This window comes from Mirounga leonina, unplaced genomic scaffold (assembly GCF_011800145.1).
Source record: "Mirounga leonina isolate KUSES-001 unplaced genomic scaffold, KU_Mleo_1.0 Mir_170, whole genome shotgun sequence".
NCBI classification, from domain to species: domain Eukaryota; kingdom Metazoa; phylum Chordata; class Mammalia; order Carnivora; family Phocidae; genus Mirounga; species Mirounga leonina.
The window spans coordinates 9,463,323-9,481,939 of NW_023270433.1; positions in this window are offsets into that span (position 1 = coordinate 9,463,323).

Here is an 18,617-nt window from a genome sequence, read left to right on the forward strand (position 1 = left end):
CAGTTTAACCGCTTTTAAATGTTCAGTGGTATTAAACACATTCACATTGGTATGTAACCATCTTTCCAAGCTGAAACTTTGTCCCCATTAAATACCAAACCCCCTCTTTCCCCGTCCCTGGAAACCATCATTCTATTTTCTGTCTCTGGGTACCTCATATATGTAGAATCATACAGCATTTGTTCCTTTTTGTCTGGCTTATTTCACTTAGCATAATGTCTTCAAGTTTCATCCATGCTCTAGCATGTGTCAGAATCCCTTTCCTTTTTAAGGCTGAATAATATTTCCTCATATGTATGTACCACATTATGTTTATTCATTCATCCATTGATGGACACTTGAGGTGCTTCCACATTTGAGCAATTGTGAATAATGTTGCTATGAACATAGGTGTCCAAGTGTTTGAATTCTTGCTTTCAGTGATTTCAGGTACATACCCAGAAGTGGAATTGCTGCATCATATAGTAATTCTATTTTTATTTTTTTAGGAACTGCCTTACTGTTTTCCATAGGGGCTATACCATTTTACATTCCAACCAACAGTGCATGAGGGTAAATATGTACTATTTATTTGTTTGTTTGTTTGTTTGTTTGTTTAGGAGGGGGCACCCAGATGTGAACCGGGGACCTCTTAATGTGCAGTAGTATGTACCTTTTAATATGACTTCTAGAAATGTATCTTGTATACTCTGTTCCTTAAAGAAAAGATCTTTTGACATTCAACACCTGAGCAACCTTATATATAATTGATGCTTGAAAAATATTTTGTTAAATAAATGAATAGAGTATCAAAAAATTACTATCTTGAAACAAGGAATCTGCTTGTATTTGAAACATACTAAAAACTTCAGAGAAGATGCAAATAGCTTCTGAACAGTGTGCCTAGAGAGATTTTTTGAAACTAGTGCATAAATCCAGAGTTTCATTTCTTAAAAACAAGTGGTCCCACAGTATATTTCTTTTTCTCTCACCAGCTTCTTGTCAACACTAGGTTCATCTCCTAGTCCTGTTTCTTTTTTAGGCTTACAATAAAACTGATTTAAAGTAAAAGTTTCTTTAAGAATTATGCTCCAATATGGTGACCTGAAAATAAATTTTCCAAAATTATTTTTCTTTACCCATAAGGGGGCCATCAAAGATTTTCTGGTGATATTATTTTCTAAGAACTTATACACAGGTTATAAACTTGCTTCTGTCAGAAGCAACTAGATATTTTTGATTATCATCCATTTTGAATGTCTATGTCAGATTTTAATGCAGAAACAAAATGGACTCAACGCCTTTTATTTTATTACTATAAGTAATAATTTTGTGTTACAGGGGAAAGTACTGTTCAAATATATATTTAAGATTTTATTTTTTAGAAATGAGTTCATGAATTATTTTTCTTATAACGTTCTTCCTACGATGTTATTGCTCATTAGTACAATAAGGTGGAAAGAAGAGAGGAGGTGAAGTAAGTAAATGATGCTTCACCAAACCATAAGATAGACATAAAGGCAGAACAGGTTAGATATTTGCCTAAGATGAAATTTTATAATGCTCAGGAATTTCGGACAACTGTGATTATTCAGGGCAGTAAAAATCATGTCTTAGTTACCTAGCATAAGACCTCTCTTCCTCTTGAACCTCACACCTACCCCCATGAGTCTCCAAACCCACATTTCCTACCCCAGGGCCCAACCCTCCTGGCCTCAGCTTATTGGACCAGGGATGAGCACTTGCCCAGAGCTAAACCAATCAGCCTCTCTTCTGGGGACTTGCCCTTGCACCTGGAAGACCCTGATTTGTTTGCCGGCTACTTGAATTGGGGATATAACCTCCAGAACTCTGGGTCAGTTGTGTTAACAGCAGGGGAGAAGTAGAGAAAGCCACTTGTAAAGAGAACATTCAGGAAAGGAGAAAGGGTGTGACCTGGGAAGGGATGGGGATTGGGGAGAGGGTGGGCAGGGAGCTGGACATCTCCCAGGGTTCTGAAGGCTTTCCAATTTCTGCTTCTCATGGTGTCTGGGAGTCATTCAAGAGCCCTACAGTCTTGACTGGACAACTATAACCTGGATCCTGGCAGGTGGTTTAATTTTGAATCATGTGTACATCTGCATCAGAAGTTAAGGAAGAGGGTTAAGCTCCAAGATGGAGCTGGGTGGGGTGTGATCAAGGGGGCCCAGGTAATCTGGCTGGAAGAACAGGGGAAAGGTAGAGGCAGAGACACTGAGGGGAGCTGGAGGTTTGAGGAGAGGAGGATGAGTTCAGGTGTGCACACGGAGCCTGTGGAGCCTGCAGAAGGACCAGGGGTGAGGTGCAGTGGGCACCCGGGGTTCTAAAGCTGAGGAGAGTGGTGGGACCAGAAGGAGAGGTTTAGGAATTATTAACATCTCAACGGTATTAGCACTTGCGACAGTTAACGAGATCACACAGGGAGATTGTGAGCAATGAGAAAAATGAGGGTCTGTGACGGAGCACCAATCACTTAGGGACAGATCGAGAACAAAGGAGCCCAATAGGACACTTTGCCGTGGGAGAGAGACTAGGAAAGCACAGCAGCACAGACACCGAGAGTGTTTTAAGGAGAGAGAAGTCAAAAGAGCAACTGAGTTAAGGTCTATGAGGTGTTCCCTGGATTTAATGACACAAGCATTGGCACCCTAGTGAAAACTGTCTTAGTGGAGTTAGGGGCTGTGGCGGAAGCTTGATGGAGTCAGAGGAATGACTGGTGAGAGAAATGCAGACGTGGGTGCTTCTGAGCCTGCTTGGGGTGGGTTCATTACATGGTCTGGTGGTGGTGGAGGTTAGTAGACAGCTTTTTGGAGAAATTCAGCTGTCCAGCAGAGGAAAGAAAGGGCAGGAGCTGGTGGGCAATGTGGGGTTGGGGACTCTTAGGGGATCTGAAAGAGATTGAAAGATGTTTAAATGCCTCATAAGTAGGAGCTTGTAGTAGGAGAAATGGAGAGGTGGACCCCAATGAATAAAGCTCTGAGAAAGTAGAGAGGATGGGGTTCGTGCCCAGGGTGATGCTGCCCTTGGTAGCAATTCCTAAGGGAAAGAAAGGAAGAAAGCAGGAGGGAGCGCAGGGGGAAGCTGAACTTCAGGGTAGAACTAATGACCGTCTTGGTGGACCCCATGGGAACTGGAATGGCTCTGCAGAGTTGTCCTGAGTTAGGTCAAGAGACCTGGGCCATTATCTTCTGGCACCCACCAGTTATAGGATGCCGGCTTCCCTGCCAGGGAAGGCCATGACCCTGAGTGAGGTGGCTCTCCACAGCTGAGGCCATTCCTAAAGGGACCAGACAGCTGAAGACTGCCTCCAGGTGGCACTCCCTACAACCAGGGCAACAAACCCTTCAGTGAAGAGGGATTGCATGGGGGGCGGGGGGGGGGGGGCAGGGCAGAACACAGGGTCCCCCCCATTCCTCTCTTTTACCAAAATTACAAAGTTTAAGTTCCTTGGCCCCATGTTCAACTCCCTCCATTGTCTGGCCTCTGCCCTCCACTCCAGGCTTCCCCCCAACCTTATAGTTCAGCCCTACTCCTCACTCTGATCCTTCTGTGTCTTTCCACCCCTCAGCCTGACATGGTTCTATTTCTCTGGTTCTTCCTTCAGAATCCATCTCAGATGTCGCTTTTCTGGGAAAGCTTCTCTGATTCTCCCAGATAAATCTCTTCCTTCTCTCCCCTGCCTTGTGCATATTTCTCTTTTTTTCACTTAATTATCCTGCGTTGTCAGTTATCTCTTTCCCTGATTAGGCCATGAGCTCTCTGAGTGCAGGGATGCTGAGTGAATGATCTCAGTCTCCCCGGCCCTATGTGCTGGGCATAGAGGAGGCACTGAGTTACCATTAGTTATATGAATATGTGAATTAATTTATGAATAGATGAATGAATTAATGAGTTGGCAGAACTTGGGCTCAGTGGGCTGACTAATCTGGAGGCTAGTGCCAAGGAGGGTCAGCAGCCATCTGAACAATAATGTCCAATGGGCATGGTGAGCCCTGATCCAACCCATTTTTGGGGGGGAGGGAGAGACCGTGAGCGGGGGTGGGAGTGGGAATGGGGAGAGGGGAAAGGGAGAGAGAATCCCAAGCAGGCTCCACACCCACACGGGGCTTGATCCCACGACCCTGAGATCATGACCTGAGCTGAAATCAAGTCAGATGCTTAACTGGCTGAGCCACCCAGCCCCCCTCCCCAGGTCCAACCCATCTTGAGTTGACAGCCAAGAGGTCTTCTCTGATAGGTGAGGGCAATCAGATTTCTCGGAAGCAGCATTTTCATTCTGAGAAGGAAGGGGAATAGGGTTGGAAGGGATGGGGAGATATTCTATCTCAATGGAAATAAGACTTCAGCTATTGGCTATGAGTACAAAGATAGGTTATGGCCATATAAAACCCTGGAGTAGTGTAGGCTGGCAGGGCTGGCAGTGTGGGACCCAGGTCAGAGTCTTGGACTAAGGGTGTAATCTGGTACCAGTGGGTTTGGGAAAGGGAGATGACAACAGGAGGACAAGGAGGTCCAGGGTTCCCCCAGGCCCTCTGTATGCTGGCTCAAATCCTAGATGCATCAGATTCTGTTGGGTCTGGGGCTGGGTACTTCTGAGCCTGCTTGGGGTGGGCTCATTACATGGTCTGGCAGGTTCTTCCTTCTCTACTTCCCACCACAAATACTTGTTTTCTTCAAGTATTTTCTTATTTAATCCTCACACTACACTTTAACAGTGATACGTGTTTTTTATTTAAACACTGATATAAAACTGACCATGTGCCAGGCACTGTTCTTAGCACTTTACAAATAGTAATGGATTTGATGTTCATAACAGCACTGTGATGTCGATAGGTCCTTTTATCCTGTTTTACAGTTGAGGAAATAGAAACACAGGGATTGAGGTTACATTGCTAGCAGGTAAATGATAGTTTGTATTTTACACAACATAGGAGTTTATTCATTCATTCATCAAGTAGTTATCGATAGTTTCCCTTGGACAAGGCCCTGCGCTAGGCTGTAGGGTACAGTGCGAAAGAAAGCAGGGGAAGCCCCAGCTTTCAAGATGCTTCCAGTTTGGGTCCTGCATTCCATTCCGCTAAGTCTTAGTGATTGCCTATGTTCTCCACGGATGCTTCTGCTTATTTGTCTAGAAATTCTTCATCTTGAGGCCACCTTAAGGATGGGCACCTGGGTGGCTCAGTTGGTTAAAGCGACTGCTTTCGGCTCAGGTCATGATCCTGGAGTCCCGGGATCGAGTCCCGCATCGGGCTCCCTGCTCGGCAGGGAGTCTGCCTCTCCCTCTGACCCTCCCCCCTCTCATGTGCTCTCTCTCATTCTCTCTCTCTCAAATAAATAAATAAAATCTTTAAAAAAAAAAAAAGCCACCTTAAGGATAGAGAGATCATCCTCAAGCCCTCTCATCTGCTTCTCTGGCAAATACTTGGCTTATCGCTACCCAACTGGCTCTAGTAGGAAGAAAGCAGAACCCCATCCCTAGGAGTGACTGGAATGCTTGGTTTCCAGCCCAATTTCTTGCCTTCATCCATACGGTCTCCTTCACCTGCAATGTGGTCTCCAACAGTTCATCCTTGCCAACAACTTTGACAATAACAGCTCCGAAGACACCTTCTTTGACTGACTCCAGCCCTACCATGACAACATATTTCATGAATGCTGACTGAAGACATTGTCTCACGTAATGCTCACAATTCTATGAGAAAAATGTTATCATCTCCATATTATAGGTTAAAAAAACAAAGCTCAACAAAATGAAAGAACTTGCCCAAGGTCACCCAGCTAATAAGTAGCAGAGCTGGGTTTTGAACCCGTATCTGTCAGACTCTGAAGACCAAGCCGGGTTTTTTCTTTTTTCTGTTCTCTTTATTTTATTGCATTAGAAATTTATTTCCTCCACATATACAGAATATAAAACCTATCTTCACAATGAATTATGCCTCTCTGCTCTCATTTTTTCACACAAAAATTAATGACCACTTCCTGAAAAAAAACTGAAATAAATCCAGAAGCCCAAACCCTTAACCGGGGCACCATACTGCTGCTACTTAAGCTTTTGTTTCTGGAATCCTGGGATATTCAACATATATTCCACAATTATGCAGTTGCTTATGGTCTTCAGTTGTTTCATGTGTGAATTTCTTGTTTGCTCAGCTTGACTTTTATCCCCTGTGATGCACACAGTAAATGCATAATAAATGTTTGTTGAATGAATGGATTTTACATGTATCTTGCTGAAATATACACAGCTCTGTTTGATTCACTAGACTGGCATACCCGAACAAGAAATAATTTTTCTTAATGTGTCCCTTATAAATTGAACCCGACCATATTTGATTAATTTCACATCACGCATTTTTATTGCACCAATCACTCTGGTATCAGGTCATATTTATTTTAAAAACAGATTCACAAAGGGTGCTGGGCTGGAGTGACAGTGTAAATATGTTAATAATAAAAATAATACTAAAGATATTTTACTGGAAACTCTTGCATGCTAATGATGAGTAAGTGCATTCTACAGAAATACGTTTGATTTACAATGCAATTAATTTAAAAAAGATTCAGATCCTATACCATATCTTCTAAGATAATGAAAACTAAAAATGAATATTCAGGCCGTAAAATCAGAGGAACAAAAATCACCCCTAAAGACCTTTAACATTTTATTTAGAACAATAGCCCAATCACTGAAAATGGTGCCATTGTCGGATCAAACGTGTCCAGATTAGGAAGATCCTCCTGGGTAGCCGCAGTGATTCTGCCCGCACAGACCACGCGTGCACCCTGTACAACCCTCGTGATGCAAAACACCACATATTATCCAGTGACCGAAGAGCCCTGGCACCTTTAGTCCTGCAAGGAAAGGCTTAGGGGGTTTCTTGTTCAGGAGGAAGCAAAGTCTTTCATGTCAACTTTCATTGTGGGATGTGTGAGCATTTCCATAGTTAGGTATTTGGCCCGTCCTAGAATCCTGCTAAAAAGGAAAGGCATTCTTATACCCTATTCAAACTGCAAGAAATAAAAAATGTGCTTCATTTGGTATTTCATCACTTATCTCGAATGTTCTAAGAAAGCATGCATTCTTATGCACACTTTGAGGAAAGATGCCCATTTTTGTAATAGGATTTATAAAGTTGACTCTGCCCGCTGTGTATCCAAGAGGGGAAGAAGCAGATGCTGCCGAGCCATCATGCACCACAGGGATCTTCCCGTCAGTGCAAAATGGTTGCGATTTTCCCTCATTTATTGAGGACAGATCTGCTGTGATGTAGCAGACACCAGACTTGGAGCTGGAACTATTTTGGCTTATTAAACAAATCTTGTGCATCACTTTGGTAAAAAATAAAATTTTAATTCCCAAAAAAGAGACACATGCCAGGTTGAGATAGTGCATTTTCATATTTCTCCGCCAGCGATTATTCACCTGAATACTGTAGAGTGAATTCTCACAATTTTCACTGAAAATACACACAACAACCCAAAACAAATAGAAAGGGACTAAAGTGGGCCTTTAAAAATTCTCACAACTTAGTAGACAAATCATATCCCCTGAGGACCAGAATCATGGAGAAGAAAGTAACAGAAAACACAACATGAGAGCTTTTTGTTATAAGCTTTTCAGTATTATTTTGCCTTTCATCTCTGTGCACAATTACTTTGAGAAAAATAAAATTTTAATTTAAAAATAAAAGAATAAGGTAATCTACATCCAATGAGAAAAATTGAAACAAAATGAAATATAGCATAGGAAAACTTGTTAATGATGCTTAAATGTTTTGTGGTTTACCATCAGGCCCTTCCCGTTAGAAACCATTTTACTCTCCGGGTATTCTTTTAAGGACCTGAAAAGGGAGGAGGGCGGAGATGACTATTTACACCCAGGAAAGTCTGTGTTTCCAAGGGATGTTTAATATAAAGAGATTAGTACAACTTCTTGCCCTTTCACCATCTCTCCCACCTGGTCTTCACGAGGTCTTCATGTGGGACAGACAGGTATGCTGTGGTTGAGGGTTGGAGCTTTGTACACACCTGAGTTTAAATCCCTTCTCTGCAGGTGATCCTGAACAATTTACTTCTCTAAGCCTCAGCGCCTCATCTCTGAAGTGGGTACAATTATAGTAGCTACTGCTTAGGGCTAGTGTCAGCATTAAAGGAGATGGTGCATGCAAAAAAAAAAAAAAAAAGATTTAAGTATTCCATAAATGTGAGGGGGAAATTCTAAGCCGAGTTTTAAACTCCTCTTCCATTTTTATGACATGTTGTAGGCAGCACAGGCAAACCTCACCATTTTCTTTGTGATAATGAAGTTCTGATCTTTATTCCACTCCTCCCTTCCACTGTTCTCTCTAGGCATTGTTTCCTTTTGTTCTCTGAGCAGCATGCTTCTTCCATCTGCTTTCTGCCTCCTGAAAGGTCATTCGAAATGGCCAGCGTGACCAGTGTTATACCCAGAACCGATAACATAGAAAAATTAACACCAAACGTGTTCATGCTTTTTTAGTTTTTAATGACCTTGCCAGTTAAGAGAACCAACTTGCCTTTAAACAAGGATTAAAACATTAAACTGAATTGTCCCTAGGTCGTCACAGCTGAGTTGCCAGATTCCCCCACTCCCATCCCCATCGGGAAGGAGGAGCAGGCCAGGCTCCGGTGAGTCCCATGGGACTGCGGTGAGGTCTGGCTAGAGCTGGGTTTTTTATGTGTGAGGTTGGAGGGCAGAGAGAGACTAGAAGAGCCAGTCTAAAAGGGGCTGCCATTTGGAGAGGCTTGTCGGAAGGCAAGAGGAAAAAAAGCAGCAGAGAAAGGGCAAACCAGAAAGATGGGTCTGCCTTGGGGTTCCTGACCCTGGGCATACTTGCCCACCTGGGCTTGCGAAGCACCAGCTGGAGGGCAGGAAGCGTTCATTTAATGGTTTGGAAGAGTGGGGAGATGGGCTCTAAATCATTGCCACATCATAGAAAAGCAGCTCACCTCTTACAGCATAGAGTGGTGGTGAAGGGCCCGGGCTCCGAGGGTTCAAACCCAGCTCTGCCCTTACTAGCTGTGCTTTGGTGCGCATTACCCCTCCGCTCCAAACCTCAGCTTCCTCGTCACTGCCGTGATGTAAGATGGGAGTCATTAGAACACTTAATTTAGGGTCCCATCTGTAAAATGGGAATCATTAGAATATTTAATTCATAGGGCAAATATGAGGATTCAAAGACATCATACTTAAAAAGTACTTCACTAAGGATGTATCATTCTCCAGATAGCTACGTTTCTGCTGAAACGTTACCAATCAGTGAGCCACTTCTGACCAATTTACTTCAAATTGTAACTCATCCCAGGACTTCCTGTTTTATCTTTCTCCATAGCTCATACCACTTACTTATTTTAGGTATTACTTATATTTTCAATATCGTCATTCTTCTCCGTTAGAACGTCAGTTCCATGAGGGGAGGGTTTTTGTCTGTTTTGGTCACTGATTCTAACCCTAGCACCTAGACAGTGCCTCGCCAGGTGCTAATAAATTTAGTTGCTGAATAAATAAGTGTTGGCCAACATTATTATTACCATTTCAGGGTCAGAAACTCATGACTACCGCTTGAACCAGGAAAATAGGGGAAGAGAAATATAAAAAACTCTAGGTAGGTAATCACTTGTAAAATTTTCACCGGGTTCTTGGTGGAGTTTTCATATCTGATCCTTCACATCAATCACACAAAACGTCCTGGAATCTTTAAGGCAAAGGTTAACGAGGAAGGACAGAAGCCGTGACCGGCTGAGATCCGAGGTAGGGAACCTGCCTATTGTGTTGATCCTGGGAGGGAGACTGAGGCATCAAGTCTGGGATCCATCTTGGGGGTCAGGAAGTGTTTCTATGCCTGAGGAGGGCAGCAGATTTTCATTTTAAAAGTTTATGTTCTTCATCTATTTTATGATATGCAAGTAACATCGGGCTTTGAAATATTATCCAAAAAATACAGATACGTCTATAGCACCAATCCTTCCCTAGGGATAGTCACTGCAGTTGTTTGTGAATGTCTATTGGACTCTACCAAAGCATTTGTAGAGATGTAGAAATGTATGTATATCTATATGTATAGATGTATGTGTATGTGCGTGTATTTTTCAAAATATAAATGCTATCACACTCTATATGCTGCTTTTCAAATACCTTTTATCATCCTGTCATATGTGTTTTATATCCCTTTGTTTAACTTCCTAAAGATCTACCTCAGTTTTTAATGGCAGCAGGAGTTTTTAAGTTAATGATGAGCAATTTTAAAAAGAATTTTTAATAGCATTTTTTTTAAGATTTTATTTATTTATTTGACACAGAGAGACACAGCGAGAGAGGGAACACAAGCAGGGGGAGTGGGAGAGGGAGAAGCAGGCTTCCCACCGAGCAGGGAGCCCGATGCAGGACTCGATCCCAGGATCCTGGGATCATGACCTGAGCCAAAGGCAGACGCTTAACGACTGAGCCAACCAGGAGCCCCAGTAGCATTTATTTTTTAGAATACTTTTTAGATTTGCAGAGAAAGTGAGAAGATAAAAGAGTTTCCATATGCCCTGTACCCAGTATCCCCTATTATAACATCTTCCATTGCTATAGTACATTTGCAAAAATTAAGGAACCAACTAAAATTGAGTTTAGTTGAGTTTAGCTTATTAGTAAACAGTTTAGTTTATTACTGAAGTCCATAGTTCATTCAAATTTCCTTTGGTTAATATCTTGTTCTGTTCCAGGATCCCACCTAGGATAGCACATTACATTCAATAGTAGGTCTTCCTAGGCTCCTCTTGACCAGAACTTTCTCTGGTTCATTATGACTTTAACTGTTTGAGGAGTGCTGGTCAGTTCTATTTTAGGATGTCCCTCATTTGGGATTTATCTGATCTTTTCCTCATGATTGGACTATAGCTGTGGGCTTTAGGGAGGAAGACCACAGAGGCAAAGGGCCATTTCATCATATCATATCAACAGTACATACTTGCAACATTACTTATTACTGTTGATATTATCCTTGATCACTTGGTTGAGGTAATGGATATTTATTTTACACTTTGAGTTATAATCCAATAATACTTTATTTATTTTGTTGTTCAAATTTTTCAGCTTTCATCACTGGCTTTCAGTTGGCTCCTGTGTCCCTTGAATTACCTCCATCAATGGAGTTGGTTTTTTTTTTTCCAACCACTTTCTTACTTTCTGGCACTACATGATGCTTCAGGTTCATCTTGTACATTTCCTGCCCCAACCCTAGAATTTGCCATTTCTCCAAGGAGCCCTGGTTCCTTTCACTGAAAAATGGTGTAGGAAACCAACATCTTGGCACTAGGTGCATTCTTATGGCGAGCAAATTTATTTTTCTAGGAAGAATAAAGATGTCTCTGGACTTTCTCTTTTATTCAAAATGAAAATTATTAATTCAAAATTGCTATCATTGAGCCCGAAGGACAAACACATATTTCAAAAACTTATTATTTACTTTACTGGGAAAAGTATTCAGCTTTTGCAGCCTACATACGTAGGACATTTTAGAATTCATGAAACGGCATTACATGACCCTGTGGGTAGACGTGATCAATTCCACTTCCTGAATGGAAAAACCAAGGCAGAGATAAGTGATGTGACTCTTTGTACCAGGGTCACACAGCTGAGCTGAAGCTTGAATTAGTTTATTCCATTCAAAACAACACTTTGTGCTGAGATTTTGGCAAAAAAACAGGAAAACAAAATGAATGATTTACACACACACACACACACACACCCCATTTCCTAAAACCTTTCTCCAGCATCATCTCCAGATTTTGCTGGAAATTGTACACACTCAGACAGAATAGGTTCTCCCAGATGAAGCATGTTCTGAGACTTGCCCCTTAACTATTCCCCCTCATAATTGATACTTCTGTTATATAAAAGCAGAAATCAGTTCTTAGGCTATTTCCTAAAGCCAAACCAGGCACTCAGCCTCAAGTACCATAGGGCCAGGCAGGTTTTGCAAACAATGCAGCAAGCTACAGCACAAATGTCTTGATGAATGGTGGTTGCTACCTGGCCTTCACCACACTCAGTACCCAGCAAGAAGGCAGGCACGACTCACCTGATTGTTGACAAGTGGGCTGTGGACCCAGAGTTGCCACATCTTTCCAATTTTCCAGGAGAAGCAGAAAAGCCCTCAGCTGGCCAAGACTGTGTGGGCTGGTTTCAGCTTTTAAGCTATCTGGGGGTTTTGTTGTTTGTTTATTTGCTTGTTTTATTTGTTTGCTTTTCTATTTTGTTTTTGTTTTTACTTCTGAGCGAAACTTTGTTCATCATTGTTGTTGTAGGCACTGTTTTTGCTCAGTCATTTGGGTAATAATATTCACACATTCTTTCAACAACCACTTACCTCATTTATTTTTCATTCAGGAAATATTTTTTTTAAGATTTGTTTATCTAGGGGTGCCTGGCTGGCTCAGTCGGTTAAGTGCCTGACTTCAGCTGGGGTCATGATCTCAGGGTCCTGTGTGGGGCTCTGTGCTCAGCAGGGAGTCTGCTTGAGGATTCTCTTTCTCCCTCTCCCTCTGCCTCTACCCCTGCACGTGTGCGTGCACTCTCTCTCTCTCTCTGTCTCTCATGCACGCGTGGAGGGGCAAAGGGAGAGGGAGAAGCAGACTCCCCGCTGAGCGAGAAGCCTCACGCAAGGCTGGATCCCAGGACCCCAAGATCGTGACCTGAGCAGAAATCCAGAGCCAGATGCTTAACTGATTGAGCCAGCCAGGTGCCCCTCAGGAAATATTATTGAGTACGTAATACAGTCGTCGTGGATCATTGAGGCAGAGAGAAGTATTCTAGGTAGGGTCACTCAACACGTATGGAGGAGTGTGTTAGCCTAGGACAGATCATTGAGTGATAATCCTCATTCACTGCCATATAAATATTTACTGAGCATCTATGATTTTGTTCCTCCTGTGTCAGTCACGAGGGATGCTATGATGACTGCAATATGTCTCTGCTCAGGTTCCTTCTAGTTTAGTAGATTGTGCCTCAGTGAGTCCTGTGAGCTGAGCAAATGATAGAATCACAGGAAGGATTTAAAATAACACTATTTGGAGACCCAGACATCTTAGTTCGAAGGGCAACTTTAGCTTTTCTGGATTGTATAAAGTCCAGCACAGATCACATGCACATGTAGGTGCTTAATAAATGCTCACTGAAGGGGCACCTGGGTGGCTCAGTTGGTTAAGCGACTGCCTTCGGCTCAGGTCATGATCCTGGAGTCTCAGGATCAAGTCCCGCATCGGGCTCCCTGCTCGGCATGGAGTCTGCTTCTCCCTCTGACCCTCCTCCCTCTCATGTTCTCTGTCTCTCATTCTCTCTCTCTCAAATAAATAAAATCTTTTAAAAAAAAAAATGCTCACTGAAGGTGATGATAATGAATTGAGATAAGGAAAATCTGAAACCACTCTCTAGGGATGTGGTTCAGGAGGTGGAATGCTTTAGAAAGAGTCCATGTGAGAGAAAACTAAAGGAATTGAGGTTACTTATACTGTATCACGGAGAAAAGAAAGGTATGGACATATTTATAGCCATCCTCAAATATCTAAAGAGATATTGCTCATGTGTTTTAAACATCAGTTCTTGTCTACTCAGGACAGGACATGAGGAAATTATCTTAAATGAGAACAGGAGGGACTTATTATCTATCAATGGGAGAGAACATAGCTGAAAGGATTGTGAGATCGTGGAAGGCAACATGATTTTGAGAACGGACGTGGTTATTTTAGGAACAGGGGCTGCTGATTATTACTGGGGAAGTGTACAGCTTGGGGCCTCCAAGTCAGCCAATTACTAGCTGTATGATCTTGAGGAAGTGATTTCACCATTCTGAGGGTCAGTTATGTGATTTGTTAAATGGGGATAATAACAGTATTTATTTATTGGATTGTTGTGAGGATTAAATTAGATTAGAGATGTAAAGGCATTAGGAATATCTGTGTCAGGCACAGAATAAGGTGCAACCAATGATGAATTATTCATTGCTATTAATCAGTGCTGGTCCTACCTGCGGGGAAAAAACCACCACCACCACTCTACACAGAAACATAAGCTCTTTTCAGAGACATCAAAGAAATACTGCTGTGTGTTGTGAAACTTAGTCTCATCGAAAACACATGTTGTGAACACTCAGAAAGTGAAATAAAATAAGATTAAAATAATAGAGTCAGTAGAGTGAAGTGGTTAAGAGCATGGAGTCAATAAAATATGTGAGCACTCAGAACAGTGCCTGCCACCCAGGAATTGTTTGCCCTTGACAAAACAAAACCACAGTGCAAGCCAAGGTCAATTTTTAAGTGAAAGCTTCCAAAAAGACCTATATGAGTTCTCTGGCAGGAGAAATTGCTCCAAATTAGTGTTTACCAAACAAACAGGTGGATAAGGTTTGAATGCACTGATCAGAAGGATCTTAGCTGTCTCAAGCAATGAGCAGTTATTCACTATTTGGATGTCTTAAGCTTTTATTTTTAAAACATTTGCAGGCACTACTTTGAATACCCTACTTGTCAGCTTCGAAGAAAGACATTTGTTTCTGATATTTTGAATACACCCAAGAAACAGTCCTCTGCATTGTGATTGTAGTCTATAAACCTGACTTCATAGAAATTATAACTCTGCAGCACATTTAACTTACTAATATTTATTGAAATATTTTTAGCTGCAAAAACATTTTATGTTCACTATTATTTATTAATGCCCTGTTTTAAAATATTACACATAAAATTTATTCCAGTGCACATTAGTAAATAAATTATGCTTGTAATTTCTAATGCATTTTTAATTATAAATTTATCCATGTCTACCTTTATTTATGATAGTGGTGTCTCACTGTTGAACATACTGTATATTAATGGAGACACTGTTAATTATGCATTCTTAGAAGTTGCATTTGACAAAACATACGAGTCTGTTTTTTTATATCCTAAGTCCTGTTTTTTTTTTTTTTTTGAAGATTTTATTTATTTATTTGACACAGAGAGACACAGCGAGAGAGCGAACACAAGCAGGGGGAGTGGGAGAGGGAGAAGCAACCTTCCCACGGAGCAGGGAGCCTGATGCGGGGCTCGATCCCAGGACCCTGGGATCATGACCTGAGCCAAAGGCAGACGCTTAACGACTGAGCCACCCAGGCGCCCCTATCCTAAGTCCTGTTAACATTAATTAATTTAGGAGTTGGCACTCACAGTACTAGCTAACCTTTAGAGCAAGAAAAGATACTATTAGCAACTGGTTACAGGGCCCGGATTTGGGGAAAGGACTGCAATTATATATAAATGTAGCCAGAGAGATGCTATCTAACACCAGGCAGATGTTTCATTTTCACCCCAAGTATCTAAAAAGGGATCCTCACCAGAGATAATATTCAGTACAAAAACACAATAGAACAAAGCTCAGTGAATCTCTGCTGAGCCCCCAGAACTGATCTGTACTTAAAGAATATCTGCAAAGCATTATTTTAAGATTTTCTGGTTGGTTAATGCTGTGCTTCCCTACCACCCACCAAACTCACCTTATTATTTTTTTTTAAGATTTTATTTATTTATTTGACAGAGAGAGACACAGCGAGAGAAGGAACACAAGCAGGGGGAGTGGAGAGGGAGAAGCAGGCTTCCCACTGAGCAGGGAGACTGATGCGGGGCTCCATCCCAGGACCCTCGGATCATGACCTGAGCCAAAGGCAGACGCTTAACGACTGAGCCACCCAAGTGCCCCTCAAACTCACCTTATTATAAACAATATATTTGCTTTAAAAAATTCTTCACATTCAAATGTTATTTTAATTTGAAAAAAATACTATATTGCTCTGAAATTGTATACTTCTTGGGGACTTCCTTAAAATAGTTTGAATGGATTTTTGACTAATTTACTGTTGTCCCGAAATTGCTGTATCCCATAGGAGTGTAAATGCCTATGTTTTCCCTCTGGGAGGAAAAAATCTATTTCAAAAGGAGAGGAGGGGCACCTGGGTGGCTCAGTTGGTTAAGCGTCTGCCTTTGGCTCAGGTCATGATCCCAGGGTCCTGGGATCGAGCCCCACATCGGTCTCCCTGCTCCGCAGGAAGCCTGCTTCTCCCTTTCCCACTCCCCCTGTTTGTGTTCCCTCTCTTGCTGTCACTCTCTATGTCAAATAAAATCTTTAAAAAAAAAAAAAGGGAGAGGAAACCAAAATTGGGGAACTAGCAGGGAAACATATTCACATATATAAAATATTAAGAACACACATTTGCAGAGAAACTAGAAGGTGCCTCTATTTTCCCACAGCTCTGTCAGGGTTTGAAAGAGTATTACTTTCATTCTGTTTACTCTCAGCTTGTTGTCATAGGCTTGGCAAAGTGGTATTTTCCATGTGCAAATTCTGCTTCTACAAAATAAGATTTCCAATTGCTTCATTTCATGTGCATGTTTTGAGCATCTTTTCATTTAACACACATTTTAGCAAGTGTTTATGGTGTTTTAAGATTTTAGTCTAAAAGGAAATAACAAACGTTCCTTGCCTTATGGCCAGTCAAGGAGACAGATGTATGTTGAAAGAACAGAAAATGTGATAAACATTGAACACAGAGAATGAGGCTCTTCATGTGGTCTAATAGGGAGAGGTGTTCTGGGAAAGCTTCCTGGAGGAAGCAGTATATGAATTTGGTCTTCAAGAATGAATAGAATATACTTAGAAATGGTTACAATGCTGTGTGTGTGTGTATGTGTGTGTGTGTTTTAAAAGCACATGGGGGTTGGGGCGCCTGGATGGCATAGTCAGTTGGGCAGCCAACTCTTGGTTTTGGCTCGGGTGGTGATCTCCGGGTCATGAGATTGAGCCCTGCGTTGGTCTCTGCACTCAGCGTAGAGTCTGCTCAGGACTCTCTCTCTCTCTGCCCCTCCCCCACTAAAAATAAATACATCTGAAAAAAATAAAGCACTTTGGGGTTTATCCTTTTATAATATTGCCACATGTTGTATAGAAACCTAAGATAGCTGCTAGAGAGCCACAAGGTGCCCTGGGTGACATCTCTAGCCATCTTAGACCTTCCAACCATTCTGGTTGCCATCGACCGAAAGACAAGACTGGCAGAAGAACTGCCCACCAACCACAAAATCTTAAGAAATAATAAATGGTTGCTGCTTTAAGCCACAAAGAAGAAGGAAGAGGAGGAGAAGGAAGAGGAGGAGGAGGTGCAAGAAGGGGAGTTTATTGAGTAGAAAGGGATAGGGCAACTGAGGTTTGAGCAGGAATTGTGGAAAGCAAATGCATAAGGGCCCTGATTCTTGCTGCCAATCTTGGTGTGCTAGGCCATAAGAGCTGGCATTTACAGAACACTTCCTGTCTGCCAGACAATGTTCTAAGCAGTCTCCACACAGTACCTCCTTGAATCCTCACAACAACCTAGATGAAAGAAATGAGATATAGAGAAAGCAAATAACTTATTGGAGGCACACAGCCAGTGGGTGTCTTTGAACCTCTGTCCATTGCCCCTGTTCTAGTCCTGGAGACCAAAAGAAAAGGAACCTCCAGCCTCTACTATGGTCTCCTCCTTGCAATTGGTGTATCTACTCTCTTCCTCATCTACCTACCTTCCCAACACTGTCCCACTGCCCCTTTTCACCCTATGTCCATCCATCATCCTGGGAGCTTTTGAGGTCCACATGGCATCTCAGTTCCTTGACTCTTTGTCTCTCTCTCTCTTGTTTTAGATTTTATTTATTTATTTTAGAGAGAGAGAAAGCAAGAGCGGGGAGAGGGGCAGAGGGGATTTTCCCAAGCCGACTCCACACTCAGCATGGAGCCCCACAAGGGGCTCAATCTCACAACCCTGAGATCACGACCCAAGCTGAAATCAAGAATCTGGCGCTTAGGGTGCCTGGGTGGCTCAGTCGTTAAGCGTCTGCCTTCAGCTCAGGTCGTGATCCCAGGGTCCTAGGATCGAGCCCCACATCGGGCTCCCTGCTTGGCGGGAAGCCTGCTTCTCCCTCTCCCACTCCCCCTGCTTGTGTTCCCTCTCTCGCTGTCTCTCTCTGTCAAAAAAAAAAAAAAAAAAAGAATCCGGCGCTTAACCGACTGAGCCCCCAGGTGCCCCTGTCTCATTTTCAATAACTTTTTCCTCCATTCTACTTCAGCAAGGACCTCACTCTCACATGGCTCTTCATCTAAGGTTATTAAGACATCTATCTCTGAGGATAACCTCCATCTTCCTGCCTTACTTCACTAGTGACCCTCATCTCGTATGTTCTGGGACCTACAGGCCAGTGACATGAGCCTTTCTGGAATTCTCTCATATACGTAGCCACCACCCATTCTGTGGCCCTTTAAAAAGCACTCTAAAAAGCTAAGGTCATAAGCTCCTTGACCCCATCACACCTGTCTGGCAAAACTGCTTCTTCAGGGGCACCTGGGTGGCTCAGTCGTTAAGCGTCTGCCTTCGGCTCAGGTCATGATCCCGGGGTCCTGGGATCGAGCCCCGCATCGGGCTCCCTGCTCAGTGGGAAGCCTGCTTCTCCCTCTCCCACTCCCCCTGCTTGTGTTCCCTCTCTTTCTGTCTCTCTCTCTGTCGAATAAATAAACAAACAAACTGCTTCTTTGGATCAAACCAATTGCTTACTAT